Here is a 22,418-nt window from a genome sequence, read left to right on the forward strand (position 1 = left end):
ACCAAAAAAAAAAAAAAAAAAAAAAAAAAAAGAAAACTAACCAGCCCATGAGGACATGATTAAGTGGTATACTTGCCTGGTATTCACAGAGGCCTTGGGTTCAATCTCTAATAATATATACACATACATACATACATACATACATATATACACACACACACACATATATATATATATTCCCTAGAATTTTTTTAAAGTAAAAATTTCCAATAGTCAAACACGTAATTAAATTAAAAAGAAATGGTTAATTATCTATAGTATAACTAATTTTATCTATATCTATCTAATTATCTATAGTATAACTAACCAATTAACAATAAAACTACAGAGATTAAGAGCAAAGCTCAGTCAATAAAGTGCTTGCCTTGCCAACCTGAAGACTTGAATTTGCGCCCCAGAACCTGCACTTTCAAAAAGCTGGGCATGGTAGTATGCACTTGTAATCCCAGTACAGCATGATAAAGACAGGGAGATTCCTGGGTTATACAGTCAGCCAGCCTAGCCTACTGAGTTCCAGACCAGTAAGAGACACTGTCCCAAATTCTAGAAGGTTGATGGGACCAGAGGAACAACGCCAAAGGCTGTTCCCTCTTGATTCCACATGCATGTGCATACATGTACACCCACACATACATATGTATCTTTATGTGTATACACACACACACACACACACATACACACAAAGAAAATACTTAGAAGAAACAAAGCACACTGTTAAACTATCTGCTTTGCTAAATATTTCCGTCAGTAATGCATCATAAGCAAATTTAGGCCTTTTTGTTCCTTCTAACAAACAAACAAAAACAACACAGTAAAGTGAAGCTTGACAACTCTTTTTTTTTTATAAAGTTCTTTTTTTTTTAATTTTTAATATTTTTATTACATATTTTCCTCAATTACATTTCCAATGTTATCCCAAAAGTCCCCCATAGCGCCCCCCACTTCCCTACCCACCCATTCCCATTCTTTTGGCCCTGGCATTCCCCTATATTGGGGCATATAAAGTTTGCAAGTCCAATGGGCCTCTCTTTCCATTAATGGCCGACTAGACCATCTTTCGATACATATGCAGCTAGAGACAAGAGCTCCGGGGTTCTGGTTAGTACATCATGTTGTTCCAACAATAGGGTTGCAGATCCCTTTAGCTCCTTGGGTACTTTCTTAGCTTCTCCATTGGGAGCCCTGTGATACATCCAATAGCTGACTGTGAACATCCACTCCTGTGTTTGCTAGGCCCCGGCATCGTCTCACAAGAGACAACTATATTTGGGTCCTTTCAGCAAAATCTTGCTAGTGTATGCAATGGTGTCAGCGTTTAGAAGCTGATTATGGGACGGATCCCTGGATACAGCAGTCTCTAAATGGTCCATCCTTTCATCACAGCTACAAACTTTGTCTCTGTAACTCCTTCCCTGGGTGTTTTGTTCCCAATTCTAAGAAGGTGCACAGTGTCCACACTTTGGTCTTCATTCTTCTTGAGTTTCATGCGTTTATCAAATTGTATCTTATATCTTGGGTATCCTAAGTTTTGGGCTAATATCCACTTATCAATGAATACATATTGTGTGAGTTCTTTTGTGATTGCGTTACTTCACTCAAGATGATGCCCTCCAGGTCCATCCATTTGGCTAGGAATTTCATAAATTCATTCTTTTTAATAGCTGAGTAGTACTCCATTGTGTAAATGTACCATAGTTTCTGTATCCATTCCTCTGTTGAGGGACATCTGGGTTCTTTCCAGCTTCTGGCTATTATAAATAGGGCTGCTATGAACATAGTGGAGCATGTGTCCTTTTTACCGGTTGGGACATCTTCTGGATATATGCCCAGGAGAGGTATTGCTGGATCCTCCGGTAGTACTATGTCCAATTTTCTGAGGAACCGCCAGACTGATTTCCAGAGTGGTTGTACAAGCTTGCAATCCCACCAACAATGGAGGAGTGTTCCTCTTTCTCCACATCCTCGCCAGCATCTGCTGTCACCTGAATTTTTGATCTTAGCCATTCTGACTGGTGTGAGGTGGAATCTCAGGGTTGTTTTGATTTGCATTTCCCTGATGATTAAGGATGTTGAACATTTTTTCAGGTGTTTCTCTGCCATTCGGTATTCCTCAGGTGAGAATTCTTTGTTCAGTTCTGAGCCCCATTTTTTAATGGGGTTATTTGACTTTCTGGAGTCCACCTTCTTGAGTTCTTTATATATATTGGATATTAGTCCCTTATCTGATTTAGGATAGGTGAAGATCCTTTCCCAATCTGTTGGTGGTTTTTTTGTCTTATTGATGGTGTCTTTAGCCTTGCAGAAGCTTTGCAGTTTCATGAGGTCCCACTTGTCAATTCTCGATCTTACAGCACAAGCCATTACTGTTCTATTCAGGAATTTTTCCCCTGTGCCCATATCTTCAAGGCTTTTCCCCACTTTCTCCTCTATAAGTTTCAGTGTCTCTGGTTTTATGTGTAGTTCCTTGATCCACTTAGACTTGACCTTAGTACAAGGAGATAGGAATGGATCGATTCGCATTCTTCTACATGTTAACAACCAGTTGTGCCAGCACCATTTGTTGAAAATGCTGTCTTTCTTCCACTGGATGTTTTTACCTCCCTTGTCGAAGATCAAGTGACCATAGGTGTGTGGGTTCATTTCTGGGTCTTCAATTCTATTCCATTGGTCTATTTGTCTGTCACTATACCAGTACCATGCAGTTTTTATCACAATTGCTCTGTAGTAAAGCTTTAGGTCCGGCATGGTGATTCCACCAGAGGTTCTTTTATCCTTGAGAAGAGTTTTTGCTATCCTAGGTTTTTTGTTATTCCAGATGAATTTGCAGATTTCACCTTCTAATTCCTTGAAGAATTGAGTTGGAATTTTGATGGAGATTGCATTGAATCTGTAGATTGCTTTTGGCAAATTAGCCATTTTTACAATGTTGATCCTGCCAATCCATGAGCATGGGAGATCTTTCCATCTTCTGAGATCTTCTATAATTTCTTTCTTCAGAGACTTGAAATTTTTATTATACAGATCTTTCACTTCCTTAGTTAGAGTCACGCCAAGATATTTTATATTATTTGTGACTATTGAGAAGGGTGTTGTTTCCCTAATTTCTTTCTCAGCCTGTTTATTCTTTGTGTAGAGAAAGGCCATTGATTTGTTTGAGTTAATTTTATATCCAGCTACTTCACCGAAGCTGTTTATCAGGCTTAGGAGTTCTCTGGTGGAATTTTTAGGGTCACTTATATATACTATCATATCATCTGCAAAGAGTGATATTTTGACTTCATCTTTTCCAATTTGTATCCCTTTGATCTCCTTTTGTTGTCGAATTGCTCTGGCTAGGACTTCAAGTACAATGTTGAATAGGTATGGAGAAAGTGGACAGCCTTGTCTAGTCCCTGATTTTAGAGGGATTGCTTCAAGCTTCTCACCATTTACTTTGATGTTGGCTACTGGTTTGCTGTAGATTGCTTTTATCATGTTTAGGTATGGGCCTTGAATTCCTGATCTTTCCAAGACTTTTATCATGAATGGGTGTTGGATCTTGTCAAATGCTTTTTCCGCATCTAAGGAGATGACCATGTGGTTTTTGTCTTTGAGTTTGTTTATATACTGGATTACGTTGATGGATTTCCGTATATTGAACCATCCCTGCATCCCTGGGATGAAACCTACTTGGTCAGGATGGATGATTGTTTTGATGTGTTCTTGGATTCGGTTAGCAAGAACTTTATTGAGGATTTTTGCATCAATATTCATAAGGGATATTGGTCTGAAGTTTTCTATCTTTGTTGGGTCTTTTTGTGGTTTAGGTATCAGAGTAATTGTGGCTTCATAGAATGAGTTGGGTAGAGTACCTTCTGTTTCTATTTTGTGGAATAGTTTGTGAAGAACTGGGATTAGATCTTCTTTGAAGGTCTGATAGAACTCTGCACTAAACCCATCTGGTCCTGGGCTTTTTTTAGTAGGGAGACTATTAATGACTGCTTCTATTTCTTTGGGGGATATAGGGCTGTTTAGATCATTAACCTGATCTTGATTCAACTTTGGTACCTGGTATCTGTCTAGGAACTTCTCCATTTCATCCAGGTTCTCCAGTTTTGTTGAGTATAGCCTTTGGTAGAAGGATCTGATGGTGTTTTGGATGTCTTCAGGATCTGTTGTTATGTCTCCTTTTTCATTTTTGATTTTGTTAATTAGGATGCTTTCCCTGTGCCCTCTAGTGAGTCTGGCTAAGGGTTTATCTATCTTGTTGATTTTCTCAAAGAACCAGCTCCTTGATTGGTTGATTCTTTGAATAGTTCTTCTTGTTTCCACTTGGTTGATTTCGCCCCTGAGTTTGATTATTTCCTGCCGTCTACTACTCTTGGGTGAATTTGCTTCCTTTTGTTCTAGTGCTTTTAGGTATGTTGTCAAGCTGCTAATGTGTGCTCTCTCTAGTTTCCTTTTGGAGGCACTCAGAGCTATGAGTTTTCCTCTTAGAAATGCTTTCATTGCGTCCCATAAGTTTGGGTATGTTGTGGCTTCATTTTCATTGAACTCTAAAAAGTCCTTAATTTCTTTCTTTATTCCTTCCTTGACCAAGGTATCATTGAGAAGAGTGTTGTTCAGTTTCCACGTGAAGGTTGGCTTTCTATTATTTATTTTGTTATTGAAGATCAGCCTTAGTCCATGGTGATCTGATAGGATGCATGGGACAATTTCAATATTTTTGTATCTGTTGAGGCCTGTTTTGTGACCAATTATGTGGTCAATTTTGGAGAAAGTACCATGAGGTGCTGAGAAGAAGGTATATCCTTTTGTTTTAGGATAGAATGTTCTGTAGATATCTGCCAGATCCATTTGATTCATAACTTCTGTTAGTTTCACTGTGTCCCTGTTTAGTTTCTGTTTCCACGATCTGTCCATTGGTGAAAGTGGTGTGTTGAAGTCTCCCACTATTATTGTATGAGGTGCAATGTGTGCTTTGAGATTTACTAAAGTTTCTTTAATGAATGTGGCTGCCTTTGTATTTGGAGCATAGATATTCAGGATTGATAGTTCCTCTTGGAGGATTTTACCTTTGATGAGTATGAAGTGTCCCTCCCTGTCTTTTTTAATGACTTTGGGTTGGAAGTCAATCTTATCAGATATTAGAATGGCTACTCCAGCTTGTTTCTTCATACCATTTGCTTGGAAAATTGTTTTCCAGCCTTTCATTCTGAGGTAGTGTCTATCTTTTTCTCTGAGATGAGTTTCTGTAAGCAGCAAAATGTTGGGTCTTGTTTGTGTAGCCAGTTTGTTAGTCTATGTCTTTTTATCGGGGAGTTGAGTCCATTGATATTAAGAGATATTAAGGAAAAGTAATTGTTGTTTCCTGTTATTTTTGTTGTTAAAGTTGGCATTCTGTTCTTGTGGCTGTCTTCTTTTAGGTTTATTGAGGGATTACCTTCTTGTAGTTTCTAGGGCGTGGTTCCTGTCCTTGTATTGGTTTTTTTCTGTTATTATCCTTTGAAGGGCTGGATTCGTGGAGAGATAATGTGTGAATTTGGTTTTGTTGTGGAATACTTTGGTTTCTCCATCTATGTTAATTGAGAGTTTGGCTGGGTATAGTAGCCTGGGCTGGAATTTGTGTTCTTTTAGTGTCTGTATAACATCGGTCCAGGATCTTCTGGCTTTCATAGTCTCTGGTGAAAAATCTGGTGTAATTCTGATAGGCTTGCCTTTATATGTTACTTGGCCTTTTTCTCTTACTGCTTTTAGTATTCTATCTTTATTTAGTGCATTTGTTGTTCTGATTATTATGTGTCGGGAGGTATTTCTTTTCTGGTCCAGTCTATTTGGAGTTCTGTAGGCTTCTTGTATGTTCATGGGCATCTCTTTCTTTAGATTTGGGAAGTTTTCTTCTATAATTTTGTTGAAGATGTTTGCTGGTCCTTTGAGTTGAAAATCTTCATTCTCATCCACTCCTATTATCCGTAGGTTTGGTCTTCTCATTGTGTCCTGTATTTCTTGGATGTTTTGAGTTAGGATCTTTTTGCATTTTACATTTTCCTTGATTGTTGTGCCGATGTTCTCTATGGAATCTTCTGCACCTGAGATTCTCTCTTCCATCTCTTGTATTCTGTTGCTGATGCTCGTATCTATGGTTCCAGATTTCTTTCCTAGGGTTTCTATCTCCAGTGTTGCCTCATTTTGGGTTTTCTTTATTGTGTCTACTTCCCTTTTTAGGTCTAGTATGGTTTTGTTCATTTCCCTCATCTGTTTGGATGTGTTTTCCTGTTTTTCATTAAGGACTTCTACCTGTTTGATTAGGTTATCCTGTTTTTCTTTAAGGATTTGTAACTCTTTAGCAGTGTTCTCCTGCAATTCTTTAAGGGATTTTTGTGCTTCCTCTTTAGTGTCTTCTGCCTGTTTAGCAGTGTTCTCCTGTATTTCTTTAAGTGTGTTATTAAAGTCCTTCTTGAAGTCCTCTACCATCATCAGGAGATATGCTTTTAGATCCGTGTCTAGCTTTTCCGGTGTGTTGGGGTGCCCTGGACTGGGCAAAGTGGGAGTGCTGGGTTCTGATGATGGTGAGTGGTCTTGGTTTCTGTTAGTAAGATTATTACGTTTACCTTTCGCCATCTGGTAATCTCTGGGGTTAGTTGTTGTCGTTGTCACTGTTTAAAGATTGGAGCAGAAGCTGTGTTCCACTCACCAGCAGTCTCACAATCCTGTGGCGGGGGTCGTGGGTAGCTGGCGGGTGTCAGCTGACCCTGCGCTCTAGCTACACCGGTGCTGTTCCGGCCGGATGAGGCCTGTGGCCCTACTCAGGCTGGTTTCTGCTTCCCTAACTAATGCAGCCTCAGGTCCCGCGCGCAATTGGATTGGAGCAGAAGCTGTGTTCCACTCACCAGAAGTCTTAAGATCCTGTGGTGGGTGTTGTGGGTAGCTGGCGAGTGTCAGCCGACTCTGCGCCCTAGCTACCCCGGTGCTTTTCTGACCGGAAGAGCCTTGTGGCCCTACCTACGTAGGCCGGATTTCTGCCTCCCCAACCAGAGCAGTCTCAGGTCCCGCGTGAGTGGACTGGAGCAGAAGCTGTGTTCCACTCACCAGCAGTCTCAAAATCCTGTGGCGGGGGTCGTGGGTAGCTGGCAGGTGTCAGCCGACCCTGCGCTCTAGCTACACCGGTGCTGTTCCTTGACAACTCTTTAAAGAAGTTTTAATTGTGGTTACCAAAGCACTCATAGTAGGAATAGAGCCAGGTCTGTATAGTTTCAATTCATGCTGCCATTTAATAAATGATTTCTTAATTCACTCAACCATTCACTCCATGAGGAGGAGCTCAGTGATGGACACCATTGTTGATTCTTATGACAAATGTTAGTGAGGGTTAATTTTTCTGAGACAAGGTTTTTCTGTGTAGCCCTGGCTATACTAAAACAAATCAGCCTGCCTCTGCCTCTCTGCCTCTCTCCCTCCCTGCCTCTGCCCCACTGTCTCTGCCTCTGCCTCTGGAATGCTGGTTCTTCTCCTTTTCTTTCATTAAATAGAAATATTCCTTGAGCTAGACAACACTCAATAAAGAAGTCTGGCTTTATCCAGAAGACAGCTTTCCATTCTTATCAACTTTAAGACTCTAGGTAGTATTGACGAATTTCTTACTCTGGAAGAAAACTGGTAAGAGAAGACAACCAAGTAAAAAATTTAAAAAGACTCTTAACATTCTAAAGGGAAACATTTTTTACAAGTGTGAGAGGATGAGAATGAAGCTCAGTGACAGAGCACATGCTGCAAGGTCCCCAGTTCAGTCACAGCATCTGGAAAGTTGTGATTAAAACAAAAAGGGGGGCTGGAGAGAAGGCTCAGTGGTTTTGAGTACTTGTTGCTCTTTCAGATTCCAGAGTTCAGTTCACACACTCACGTCAGGCAGCTTACAACTATTCTAACTCCAGGTCTAGGGATCCAACACCCTCATCTGACCTCTGTGGGCACATGGCACAAACAGCCTCTCATGCACACGTATACAAATACACATGCTCACACTCCCATACATACATTTTTTAAAGGTTCGAGAAAAAGCAGAATGATCAGACCAAAATGCCCCAATAAACTACTAATGAGAGAAACAGAAATCATAAGTCATCCAGGAAGCACTATCAAGTCAACAATGGGAATGAAAGTCAGACTGCAGAGACTAAACTGGAACACACGATGAGGAAATTATAAAGCAATGTTCAAAGCCAGATGAGTTACACATGTAGGATGCTCAGCGGGGACTAAAGTTTGAGAACAGCCTGGGCTACAAAGAAAGACCCTGTCTTAAAATAATTTTTTTAAAGGCTCAGCTACTATTTCGAAAGTTGAAATTGTGGTGTCATAAAAAAGAACATCCTGCATATCTCTTTCTTAATGCAAAAACCTCTGTGACAACATACAGGAGACACAACAACAAGTTAACAGTGAGCCTATCTCTGCCTATTGGGATGACAGATCTTTCCTGACAACTGTCCCATTTCTAAACACACTGGCCCAGTCCTTCATTCCTCTGATCCAAACAAGTACTTCACGATCTTTACGGTACTTTCTCGTGTGACAGGGCCTTACTTATCTGCTCGGTTCCTACCTTTCCCACTATATATACTATAACACTTCCACTTGTTTCACTTATCATCCTATACTATGCCTAGCATTTTATAAACTTACCAATGTTCACTCTATGTTTCAAATAAATGAATACTGTGGAAAATTAGGTAAAGCCACATGTGCCATTAACAATGGCTCATATTGGGTTTTATATTATATTTGAATGTATATGAACCTAAGTCCATAATATTATTTGTTTATATAATAGTATCTGGCTTTCTAAAACTTGATTCCAGCTCCCTATCTTTCCTGAGAAATAAGAGACTGCTTAAGAAAGCTGGCCATACAAACTTAGACTTTGATCATTTACTAGCTGTATGACATTTGATAACTTTCTTACCTCCAGACATCTCATGTCCTCATTTATAAAAAGAAATAGCACATAGGAAGGCCGTAAGATTTAGTATCCTTTGTAAGCTCAGGACACATTAACTGGTACATGCTGGGGTACATTGTGTGAAGGTGTCTCTGTATATTCAATTGTTGCTTACAGGCAGCGAGCTAAGTACTAGCTGGATCTTGGTATTGTTATTCCTATGGCCCATCACTGGCCTCATTTTGTAAACATTCTTCCTTGCTGATTGGCTTTAATAAAGATCTGACAGCCAACAGCTAGGCAGGAATTGGACGGTAGAAGTTACAGGCTAAGAAAGGGTCTAAGGGAGAAGAAATGAGAACCAGGGGTCCATCCAGAGAGACACAGAGGTAGTCGACTGAGACAGAGAGGTAAAGGAGTTGTCAAGTGGTGAGTAATACGCTAGTTAGTTGGGTTAAACTTAGACTGAGATAGCTGAGAGTCTGCTAAAAGCCTGAGCTATAATAAATATTAATAAGTCTCTGTGTCATTATTTAACCACTGGTAGGTCCAAAAACATCCCCATATAGGTACATGGAAACCAATAAGTAACTGCATAAGTAATAACTAACTACAACTGCTAAGTTTTTTTTTTTTTTAAAGATTTATTTACTGTATGTGAGTACACTATTGCTGTCTTCAGACACTCCAGAAGAGGTCATCGAATGCCATTACAATGGTATGAGCCACCATGTGGCTGCTAGGAATTGAACTCAAGATCTCTGGAAGAGTAGTCAGTGTTCTTAACCACTGAGACATCTCTCCAGCCCCCTACTGCTAAGTATTGTAAATATCTTAACAAGAAAACATTAGCATTCATACTTCCCCATTCAAACATTCATTTACACTGTAACAGCATGGACTTCCATTACTTTGTTTAGTTCTAGTCTTGAGACTGGGATGAGGGGTAAATATGAATACAAGAAGCAGCAAAACCAAGGAAATAAAAAAGCCAATCACAGAACAATGGGTCTCACTGCATGCCTTAGAAAGCAATGGTAAGGCCAGCAAGAGGGAAGGAAAGAGTATAAGTAACTCAACAAACAGGTTATGAGGCACTTAGGCTTATGCCCCAACTTGAGGTCAACCAGGTCCAGGCACCAACCCAGCAAACCGGCCTAGAAGAGGCAGTTGCTTCACATCCTTCTCCTGTTTCACATGTTCTTTACCTGGGGAGAGTTAGGACAGAGATCAGACAGAATGAGGACAGAACTAGATTACTTCACTCCCACAACTGTGTCTAAGGCTTTCTAAAGGTTTATGTAAAAAATGAGATATATATTATTAATGAATAAAGCAAGGATGCCATGAAAGGAAGCAATATAAAAATAGTAAAAAAAAAAAAATTACACCATCATCAATATTTTAATAAATACTGTAGTTCATAATTGATTGGCTCCATTGAGATAATTTTGTTGATATTCAAATCACTTCCATTATATAGTAAAAGAAATAGGTTCAAATATAACTTGGTTTCAAACTATTTAGGTCAGTAATGAGAACTGTGGGATTTGAATTCCGACTTTCTGATCTAAAGTCCATGCTTCTGCTTCTATACCACAGCCTCTCCGATTACAGAGTAAATTTACTCTCACAACTATTATTTATGTCTTTTTAAGTTGGTATTTCTAGGCAGTCTTACTAAGTAGCCCAAGTTAGCCATGAACACTTTTAACCTAAGCTTACATAAACTTGCAATCTGCCTGCCTTTAACTCCCTAGCACCTGGACCACAAGCATGGACCACCATACCTGGTTATATGCATGTTCTGTTACGTGACAGGAATAATTCATATCTAATTATGAAAGAATTAAGACTAGACTAGACTCTTCCTTAAGAGTAATGTACTACACATTTGCATCAGTGTGATGGATGTATTTTTTGTTTTATTTTTCAAGACAGAGTCTCTCTGGGTAGTGTTAGCTGTTCTAGAACTCACTCTTGGACCAGGATGTCCTCTAATTCACAAAGATCTGCCTGGCTCTGCCTCCCAACTGCTGGGGTAAAAGGTGTGCACCTGGATATTGTATTCTTCTTAGCAAAGAGGAAATCACTCCACTCCAAAAAGCTACGATAAGCAAACATTCTACTACTTTCAACAAGAAATGTGTTCTGAACCTGCTCTTAGAAGTGCTGCAGGTGTGGCTACTGTGTCCCATGTGAGTCAGTGGGTGGCAGAGAGGAGAGAAAGGCGATGTCTAATCTCAGTGTTCAGACTTAGGAACATCTGGATGACATTCATCATTTCCTAACATTCCCTGAAAACAGCGAGCCTGAAAGAACCACCAATCCAGCATCAGAAGATTCAGTCAGGGAGTAGTCTGAGAGGACCACCAGCACAGCACCACAAAGGCCCAACAGCTCCCAACACTGGGAGCAAGCCAGAGATTAGAAGAACCTCACCTGGGACTAAGGACCCCAAAGGAGAGTGCCTGAGATAAGGATACTAGCATGGGACCACTCTGGTGTACTGAGCAAGGAACACACCAAATGGGGCATCACTGGGCCTGGACAGGGAGCTAGCCTAAGATAACCACCAGCTAGATACCACGAAAGCCTCAGGAGGCAGATCATGCCCAAGAGGACCCCTGCCCAGCACCATAATGTACTAGTGGCAGCATAGCACTCCTGAGACCACTCCAGAGATGATGCCAGACTCTCAGAGACCCCAGGCACCACTAAGAGAAACAAAGAGTAGAGAAATGAAAGAGAAAGAGAAACAAAGGATGTGGGCACAATGGAGAGAGGCAGAACTGGAGACTCGAGGGTAGTGAGGAACAGCCTGATGTATGTAGCTGGTGATGCCACCTGGGACCATGGTGAGGTCCTGGCCTGTGCGGTCACCTGGGGCCACGTTTGGGTCTGTGGCCCTGCAACACCAGAGGTCTGTTACCACCAAAGGCCAGGTGAATGTCCCTGGTCTGGGCTGCCACCTAAGGACATGTTCATGTCTGAGAGCTGTGCAGAACTGGCCCCACCCCTCACCTGGACATTATGGGAGAGGGAACCCCACCCCTAGCCAGCTACAGTACTCAGGAGAATGGGCCCTACAGACTGCAGGACTTGCAATAGAGCCAGATCCCAGGGATGTGAGAGTGGGAGAACTGGCCCTACTACTCATCTCCCATACAGTAGCATGGATGAGGGAGAAACACCCCATACACACCACTCACCACCTGCGGCAGGTGGGAGACCTGGCCCTGGGGTCATGAGAGCAGAGAGCTGACCCTGTCCCTCACCAGCTACAGCACTTGGGGGATTAGACCCTGCACCTAGGCAGCACAGTAGAGCTGACCTTGGTGGTGAAGGCACCACCCATAGGGTATGGACCCCAAGGGCATAAGCATGGGAGAGCTGAGACTGCCCTTGTCTTCCATGTGGTAACATAGGCATGAAAGAGAGCACTCCCATCCCGCCTCACTTTGCCACCTACAGAAGGCAAGAGCTAGCCCCAAGGTCATCAGAACAGGAAAGCTGGCCCTCAACTACTGCAACAATCAGGAGAGCAGGCCCTGCACCTGGGCAGCACAGTACAGCTGGCCCTGGATGTGGGTGTTGTAGATGAGCTGACCCTGAGAATGAAAGATAGTAGGAGAGCCAGCCTTGCCTCTTGGCTGCTATGTAGTAGCATGGGCAAGGAAGCAACCCGCCTCCATTCCTTTTTGCTCTTCCCACCAGCAGTGGTGGGCAGGTGGGAGAATTGGCCCCAATGGAATCATGAGAGCTGGAGAGCTGGCCCTTCCCCTCACCTACTGCAGCATTCTGGAGAGCAGGCCCTGCACATTACCTGCACAGTAAAGCTGACCCTGATGGCAGGGGTGCTGGTGGCCCGGCCCCAAGGGTATGAACATGGAACAATTGGCTTCACAACTTGTCTGCCATGTGATGATGAGAGAGAGACAGACAGACAGACAGACAGACAGACAGATGATCCACTTCCTCACCCCTTATCACCACCAATGACAAGCAGGAGAGCCAGCCCAAGGTCATCAGAGCAGTAGAACTAGCCTGGCCCCTCACCTACTGCAGCACTCAGGAGAAAGGGCCCTGTACTTCACCTAAGCAGCAGAGTAGAGCTGCCCCGAGGGCATGAGGGCCAGAGAGCCAGCCCTCCTCCCACTTGTCTGCTGGGCAGGGAAGAGGAGGTAGACACACCTCCCTCCCCTTCCTCATCCCACACCATCTGCAGGAGGCAGGAGAGCTGACTCCAGGATCATCAGAGTGGGAGAACTGGCCATGTCCCTCCCTCTCACCAGCTACAACACACTTGGGAGAGTAGGCCCTGTACCTTACCTGGACAGCAGGGTAGCACTGGCCCTGTTAGCAGGGTATGCTGAGCAGCTCACGTACCTCTCAGAACCAAAACCAGGGCTATGAATTAGCACACCCCATCCAAGAAAACTAGACCCTCTAAATCAACATCATCAGGGCTCATATGAATTCCCAGAGATGGAAACAGTGTACAGGGCCTGCACAGGTCTATACCAGGTCCTCTGCATACATATGGCTTCCAGTTTAAGTTTTCCTGAGTGTGAGAATGAGCAGGTCTCTGTATCTTGTGCCCTCTCTTGGGCTCTTTTCTTTCTGTTTGTTTTGTTCTATTCCAATATGTTGGTTTTTATTACTACTATTCTTCTTTATTTTATAATTTATCACATAATTATTATTATTACTATCCCTCAAAAGCTTGCTTTCTAATAGAGACCGAAAGAGTGTGGATCTGAATGGGAGATGGGGAGGAACTGGGAGGAGCAGAGGGAGGGAAACAGTAATCAGGCTATATTATGTGCGAGGAAAAAAAATCTATTTTCAATAAAAGAAAAAAAGGATAACAAGAGGTAATGTTGGCTAGAATAAATTATAAATAATTGTTATACTAGAAATTTAAGTTGTCAGTTGTCAGCATCTGATGTTTTTCCAGAGGACCCGGGTTTAACTCTCAGCACCCACCTGGCGATTCAGAACTGTCTAACTCCAGCTCTAGGGGATCCAACACCTTCACACAGACATATATGCAGACAATCCACCAATCAATGCATAAAAAGGAAAAATAAGTAAACCATTCAAAAAAAAAAGAAAGAAATTAAAGTTGTCTTTTTCCTCTTTCATGTGTGTTCTATGTATGTTGGCACATATGTGTAATGGTAGACTTGTGTGTGAGAAAACGGAAGTCCAAGGTTGCTGTCAGGAATCATCATCCAAAGCTCTTTCATCTTATTCACTGAGGCAAGGTCTTTCAGTCAAACCCAGAGGTCACTGGTGTGGCAAGGCTCCATAACTAACTTGTTTGGGGATCCCCATATGTGGCTTCTCAGGTAGACTACCTAGCCTACCTGGAATTTACTGATTTAAGTGGGATCTGAACTCTGACAGTCATACTTGTGTATTTTAAATGTCTTATAAATTAACTGATAGTTTCAAGAACAAAAATTATCATTTATAATTTTAAAATTAAAACTAAATAATATTCAAAATGAAAATGGGAGACTCCTAGCAGTAGTACAGTAGTTACTAGAATTAACCCACAATTAAAGGCCCACTTGTCTCTAGTGAATAGATACCTCAGGAAAAACCCAAAGAAATTTATATACTTTATTCTTTCTTTGGATCACTGATATAACTGCATTATTAGCAAAACTTTTGCCAACCAAAGTGAAATTAGAACACTGATAGTGACTTTTAGTGTTTTATTTCAGAACAAAACAAATCCTAAAGCCTCTCACATTCAAGTTTTTGAAGAATATCCTATTCCTAAGGACCTTTCAATTGATGGCTCTGTTATCAATTAATGATCTTGTCTTTAAATCATTACCTTAGAGAATTACAAATAATGCCTTTCTAACTTTTCTTTTTTTTTTTTTTTTTTTTTTTTTTCTTTTTGGTTTTTCGAGACACAGTTTCTCTGTATAGCCCTGGCTGTCCTGGAACTCACTTTGTAGACCAGGCTGGCCTCGAACTCAGAAATCCGCCTGCCTCTGCCTCCCAAGTGCTGGGATTAAAGGCGTGCGCCACCACGCCGGGCTTTCATACCTTCTAAAGTCACTTTTGAGGACAGTAAGGTCAAGTCAAAAGAAGACTGAATATATTATATAGGCTGCTAGATTTAATGAGTAGGCCTTTCTTTTATCCTAAGCCGAGTAAGTGTTGAAATGGAAGACAGGTTGCTGAAGAGGTGGGCCTTGGGGGTTTGGCAATGAGGAGGAATCAAGCTCAATCAAAATTGGTAGCTCTGGGCTGGTGAGATGGCTCAATGAGTAAGAGTACCCGACTGCTCTTCCAAAGGTCCTGAGTTCAAATCCCAGCAACCACATGGTGGCTCACAACCATCCGTAACAAGATCTAACGCCCTCTTCTGGAGTGTCTGAAGACAGCTACAGTGTACTTACATATAATAAATAAATAAATCTTTAAAAAAAAAAAAAAAAGAATTGGTAGCTCAAGGAGATAGGTTTGATGAACAGAACATTAATTTGGTACTTGAACTTTTTTGGGGAATGGGAGGATTGGCTTTACCAAGAGATGGGAAATACTTGAATTGGTGAACAGTCAGGCAGTGGGTAATCTTGAAAAGAACAGACAAGTATATTTTGAGTTGTGTATAATTGGCAATTAGGTACATTTTTTATATGGATTTTATTTATAGCTGGACTTTCAGCTACTTTGTGGGCTCTTTTACTTCCACCCTTTTCCATCCCCCTTCTTCTATCCTTTCAAACCTCTAACTCTAAACAGGAGAGGAAAAAATGATAGAGAGGAAAGGGGGCAACATTATCATTAGACAACTTCCTGTTCATTAGAGGCAAGTTTGAGTTTCACTGTCAGGACATCTAATTTCTTCTTGTTTCATCTTTATGCGTGACTTCTTAAACAGAAGCCAACAGCAACCAACCAACAACCCAGTCTGCCTCTTGGGGCCCTAGCATTATATATTCTCTAATAAGTCCACAGAATTCCAAATGTCACACGACTGTAGACACTGTCTGCCACTGGAAAAAATATGCCCCTGCTAGGGCATGAGGCAAATCATAGCCAGCTGCTGAGGACAATCTGAAGCAGCCCCATATCCCACACCTGGGATTAAAATAAAGACATATTCTTGTAATATTTCTGTGTTTTCTAAAGAAACCAAAATGTCAAAATTGTCTCTACAGAGTAGAGGCCCTGTGTCCAGCCTAAGGACTCCTTTTTTAAGTTACTTTTGACCATTCAACTCATGGTGAGAGAGTGGGACAGATTAAGTGAGAACACAGTGGCCAACTGAGAATGTTTAAGCGTTAACTCTATGTCAAATGATGCTACCACGTAAATACTGACTTTCTTAGATACCATAATCCTGCAGAATCGTCTTGTGTAATTGGGAGGCGCATGTTTGAAAATGGGAGAAATACCCACACCGGTTTGTCAAAAAAAATGGGGGTAGTGTGGTGCTCACTCCACTATTCTTTCAACTGACCTATGGCTTAAAATCTTAATCCTAGGGGGCTGCAGAGAGGGCTCAGTGGCTAAGAGCACTGACTGCTCTTCCAGAGGTCCTGAGTTCAATTCCCAGCAACCACATGGTGGCTCACAACCATCTGTAATGATAGGATCTGATGCCCTCCTCTGGTGTGTCTGAAGACAGCTATAGTGTATTCATAAGCATAAAATAAATAAAGAGATAAATAAATAAATCATTTTTTTTAAATCTTAAATAATAAAACATCAATGCCAGGAGGCTGAAAAGATGGCTCATTGGTCAAGAGCCCTGGCTATTCTTGCAAGAGGACCCATGCTCAATTCTCAGCAACCACTTGGCAGCTCACAACCATCTATAACTCTAATCCCAGGGAATCCAACACCTTCTTCTAGTCTCTAAGGGTATCAGACACATGCACGGTACAAATAGACAAAACATCCATACATATTAATAACTATGTAGACAGCTTACCAAGAACTAAAGAATGAGTCAGACCGATTGGGGAAAACAGTAATGGAGATCTAGAAAAGGTGAGGTATGTGAAAAGATTTGGAAGAAAAAGAATCTATTGTCAGGTACCACAAAGAATTCAACATGCCTTAAACAATTACATATTTTGGAATGGGGGAGAATTGTGGAGTCTCTAAGGCTAAAAAGATGTTAGGAAAGGAACTCACTTATCTTAAAGAAATGAGAAATAATATTTCATCTTAATTATAAAGCTAGAAATAATTTAAGCAGACAAATTAAATGATCAGATTTACCCTTTTGAAAAATCAATGACTACAACACGGGAAAAAAGACCAGGAAAAAAAGCCTGATAGAAATCTTACAATAAGCCAACCTCAGATGCTACTGAAGTCGGTCTCTAGAGCAAGGAACTTCAATTATTGATGTATTAAGTGGTTCTTTTGAGGGAGGGAGAAAGAAGGCAGGGACAGAGACAATTAGTGTTTTTCTTCTCCCTAAGAGCTGTCAGTCATTATTCATTTTACCTTGCTACCTCTACATTGCTTTTGATAAGTTCTACATATTCCTTTCTAATTTGTTCTTCTGGAACAACTCTTACGAGAATGTTAATGTCAACAAAGCATCTTCAGGCTAATGCTCTCCCCACTGAACTATTTGGCTCACCAGACATAGTATCTTACAACCCATAAACTCACTCACATTGGCAATAACTTCATAATACAGTAATCACCAGACACACTCACTATTTGTTAGATGAGAAAATTGAACCCCAGAAACATTTAATAATTCCTCTAAAGTCACATGGACAGTCAGGAACAAAGGTGATCCTACCACTTTTATCACCAGAAACATCACCTAAAAGCCAAGCCCAGTGGGGCACAGGTCTACAACCCTAGCACTCAGGAAGGGGAGATGGAGCACAGCAGCACCAAAGTATTTAAAAATTAACTTAAAAACATCAGAGTCAAAAGTGAGACTGAGAGAAGCAGAAATGCAAGTTGTATATAAAATATGAAAATTCTGGACATTTACTACATACATACTTGCATAAATAAACTATTCAAACATTTAGCTTCTTTCTTGATAAGTTACCAGGAGGTAGGGGTAGGGGATGTATGAAGGTAAAAATTGCTAAAAAAGATAGTATTATATGTTTATTTCTAATTTCAAAAAGCTATGCAGTAATAATCAGCAATTCAAAATACAGTAATTAAAATGTACATTAATATAAGGCTGACATTTTAAGGGAAAGGGGGTATTTTTCTTTTATGAATATATTTTATTTTATGTATATGAGTGTTTTAACAGCATATAAATCTGTGTACCACATTTGCCTGGTGTCCAAGAAGGCCAGAAGCGGGGATCAGATCCCCTGGAACTGAAATTACAGACAGTTGTGTATGTTGGGAACTGAATTCAGATCCTCTGAAACAGCAGCCAGGGAGGGCTCTTAAATTACTAAGCCATCTCTCTAGCTTCTAAAAGGGTATTTTTGTTCAGATTTGTAAACTAAACAGACCAAAACATATCTACATTATATCAAATTCTTTCCTTTTGCTTTGCCCTCAACTGCTTCCCCCAGTAAAGAGAACTGCTAGATGAATTAAGTTCTTCTCTATTCCACCAAGTAATCTTCAGTGGGAGGGACTCTGGAACAACAGAGCAAGTCCTTACCAGAACCATTCAGATCCTGAGTGTAACAGTACTACTGGCACTTTGATTCAGATAGCCTTTTCTTTTGGGGGGATGGAGAGGTCTGTGTATTATATAGCATTTATGAACGTCCTTCATTAGATGTTATTTTAACAATCAAAATCATCTCCAGACACTTCCAAAAGTTCTGTAAAGAACAAAGCCATGCTTCGATAGTTATTGTTTTAGATTTTAGAACTCTGAAAGTTCAGAAAAGAAAGCCTCCAAATATATTTGTTAATCATAATTTTTTAAACTTGTTTTTAATTTGGATCTTTAAAATGTGAACAATGTAAGCTGTAATCCAACATTTCACTGACCCTCACTCAGCTCGCCAAACTAGCTCTGAAGCCACCCAAGCCACTCAAGCTTTTTCCTCTCCTTTCTCCAAATGTATACTGACACAACAAAACAGTCTATATCTTGTTTACAATGTTGTTTTTGTTCTTTTTCATTCTCAAAATTACCTGCTTACTCCCTAACCCAAACTGCAAAAAAATAAGTAAACTGATTTTAAAATAACATTTCAAAATAACATATTTGTCATGCTTTGCTTTCAAGCTTTTCTAAACCATGTATTCTGTCTGCACAGAACCTCTGTCAGCATTCGTCCCTAATGCTGGAGGAATGTCCAGTTCTTACCCAGTTATAACAGCATGAGGTCAAATAGATACACACAAGAATCTAAACAATTCCAGTATCCAGCTCATCCCTACACCCAATGTTCACTTTACATAAGCACATCACAGGCCTTGTGCCAAGTATCCTGGAGATTCGAGTTTCTAACCTTCAGATTTCTTCCTCTGGTTTCTGCTTTGTTGAGACAAGCAGGAAGTATGCCAACAATGACCTGTAAGGTCCTTTCCAATTCGATATTCCAGTATTATCAAAAATTCTTCTCCAACTTTTCAGCGGCTGACCCTTACCTCACCAATACTCTTAAGACAAAGTGACTCACGCTTCTTGTCTCTCTCCACATAGAGTCGTCTATCAGTTGTTTACAATATTGTTTTTCTGAGATTGGGATCTTACTCCTGACCCAATTTTTAAATATATGTGTGTGTGTATAAATATTGACTTTAAAATAATTTTTCAAAAAGCTATAATTTCACATCATTTATGTGAAGGACCCACATTAAGTAAATAAATTTAAAAAGTAGATTAGAGCTTCGTGAAGAGCAGTAGGGGTGAGGCAGAAAAATTAGTACAGAAGGGTTGAGAAGAGGGTGTTCACAATAACATATGGGGATGATCACACAGGAAATACAACCAACTGCACTGGTCATCGCTGGTGGAGAGTCCCTTTCTTACAGTCACAAGGCTTTGGATTACAACTTCAGCAGAGCTTACTTAACAAGGTAAAACCAAAATACCACTGGGTTAAAATGGGTGAACTTTACAGTATGTTAACTCCACAAAGCTGTTTTTAAAAAGAGTAGGAAAAAAAAGTTAATAGTCAACTAAGAATAGGTTCTGCAAATTGTCCTTTCATGGTTTATATAAGATCTAATTGTAATAAAAGTCCTCATTCAGAAATATAATTTAGCTTTTCCAGAACATAAATACATGCAAATTTAATCCTCTTTTCCTAGTAAACTCTAGATAACTTTGCCAGTTATAATTTTGAAAACAATGAAAAACATTTTAGAAAGCCAAATGCTGTAGCAGCAATACCACAAGAACAAATTATATGAGTGTCAACAACAACACACGGATAGTGTGTACAGTTTTACTGTGAACAGACTGGTACTTATAGTAACAGTTCTAAGGTTGCCAGAACACAGTTTAAAACTAGCCAAAACACAATACAACTGTTAGCATCTAACATCCTAAACTACAACTATCAAGTACAAAGTGACCAATTTTATCTAATGATAATTAGTGTAGGACACCAATACCCACTTCTAGGAAACCCAACTCACTGTACTACATACAGTCAGACATATCCTATCATTCCATCTGTTCCAGCCAAACTGCTAGGGAGTCAAGTAGTTTTCCAATTAGAGCTCCCATTAATAAAACTGAATGTCCATCAAGACCTCCAGCCTAAGTTATCACCTACTTCTCCATATACCACAAATAACGTATCATAATATCCCCTGCCCGCTGAACATGTATTAAGACTGGCCTGAGTTTGAGAACCCAAAATGAAATCAATTAGAAAACAGAAGTAGCCCAATTTAATTCTTCGAAAGTAAAAGAAGTCTCTATAAAGACCAAAAACCAAACTTGGTTAAAAAGGAATTTTAAGAAACACTTTGTAACTCTAATAGGCCAAAATTCTTTAAAAAAAAAAAAAAAAAAGTCACCCTAAGCCATACACGGACAGGCCAAGCAGCTAATTATAATGGTCAGGCAAAAGTTCCCAAACAACCCACGGGGAACAGGGAAGGCCTGTCTTTGTATCCCTGCAGACAGCAGTTAGCAAAACTGCAAGAAATAAAATAATTTAAACTACAATGCAAAACTGCACAATACTGAGTTCTTCTGTGGGTTAGTGTTCTCGGGGGGGGGGGGGGGGGCGGTGTTTTTATTCTAGAAGGCTCCAAGAGGGGCTCAGGCCTGCCTGGCTGAAAGGAGACAGGGAAAGTTTGGGCTCCGCGTCTACAAGGACTGATGGAAGTTGCTGGTCCCGGATTCCGGAGAGCGGAGAGGGGCGAGGGGACTGGGGCGGCACCTGCGGACGCCGGCCGGGGCTGGGGCACGGCTGCCGGCCCGGATCCTGGGAGTGCCGAGAAGGAAGTGGTGGTGGCGGGGAGGATGAAGCTTCGGCTGGGTCACCGCTCCGAAACTCTGTCAGCTCCAAGCCCCGAGGAGACGGAGGGGGTGGGGTCCCGCCGCCCCGCCGGTCACCGGGTCGGGGGAGGGTGGCCGCGAAGCGCGGGCCCGGCACCTACCTGCGGTCCCGGGCGGCAGCCCCAGACGAGGCCTAGTGCACCGCCGCCTCCATCCCTCCACGTCGCGCCGAGACTGCTGCTCCGCGGCCGCCGCCGCCGCCGCCCTGCGCGCCGGGTCCGAGCCCGGTTCCCGCCTCCGCCCCGCGCCTGCTGGCCGGAGGGCCCGGGAGCACAGGGCCGCCCTCTCGAGCCCAGCGCCGCTCGGGGGCAGAGCGGCCGCGGCGGGCCCCTCACGTCTCGCCCGGGTGTCCTGTCAGCCAGCAGTCTCCCCCAGGTCCGCAGCGCCGCCTCCGCCGCTGCTGCCGCCGCCTCTCCCACATCCCCGGCCTCCAGGGGAGCCGCCGCCGCGCCGCGACCACCGCCCCGGGCGCCTCAGCTCCCCACGCCGCCGCCCGCCTCACGCCACCGGCCCGGCGCGGCTGGGTCCGCGGAGAGCGTGCAGCAGGCCGCCGCCGCCGCCAGGCCGCCGCAGCCCCCAGCCCACAATCCACCGCGGCGTCGCCGGGGCGGGAGGGCCGCGGCCAGACCCGGAGTCGCCGCGCAGCTCCGACAGGGCCTGGCGCGGCCGCCGCAGAGCCAGTGTCCCCCGAGCGGGGACGACCCCGCGTGGCTGCCCCGCGCCTCCCCCTGTCGTCCTCGCAAAGGCAGGAGTCCTGTCGGATCTGCGCTCCAGCTCGCACGGTCCCCCCCCCCCCCCCCCGCCGCCGCCCAGGTTGTCCAAAGAAGCCGAGCGTTGCCTTCCGCCTTCCCTGGCGAGCGGGCGGGAGCGGACCCCTCGCCCCCCAGACCAACTGACTCCCGGCCGCTTACACCCACTAAAGCCCTAGCTTCCTTCCGCCTGCCCTGACTCCCTCAGCCCCTCATAGTAAACAAACATGGTTCCGTCTCCAAAATTAATGCCTTTCAAAGGTGAAAGGTCAACTCCAGATACCCCACTGGCCTCCAG

At 42.4% G+C, this 22,418-nt stretch overlaps 1 protein-coding gene and 1 pseudogene across 2 annotated transcripts in view; one reads left to right on the plus strand and one right to left on the minus strand.

Moving 5' to 3' along the window:
- Vps54 (VPS54 subunit of GARP complex) overlaps window positions 1–21,855 on the minus strand; it is a 96,801-nt gene extending 74,946 nt beyond the window's left edge. The window contains exon 1 of one of the 2 annotated variants that reach the window (XM_021176328.3): window positions 21,473–21,855. The gene's annotated coding sequence lies outside the window, so the exon portion shown is untranslated. The remainder of the gene's footprint in view (window positions 1–21,472) is intronic. The other variant, XM_021176330.3, reaches the window with a different exon arrangement.
- Window positions 11,074–11,212, plus strand: LOC115032699 (small nucleolar RNA SNORA17; annotated as a pseudogene).
- Window positions 21,856–22,418: the final 563 nt, after the last annotated feature.

This window comes from Mus caroli, unplaced genomic scaffold (assembly GCF_978045245.1).
Source record: "Mus caroli unplaced genomic scaffold, Mus_caroli_1 scaffold_13, whole genome shotgun sequence".
Classification (NCBI taxonomy): Eukaryota; Metazoa; Chordata; class Mammalia; order Rodentia; family Muridae; genus Mus; species Mus caroli.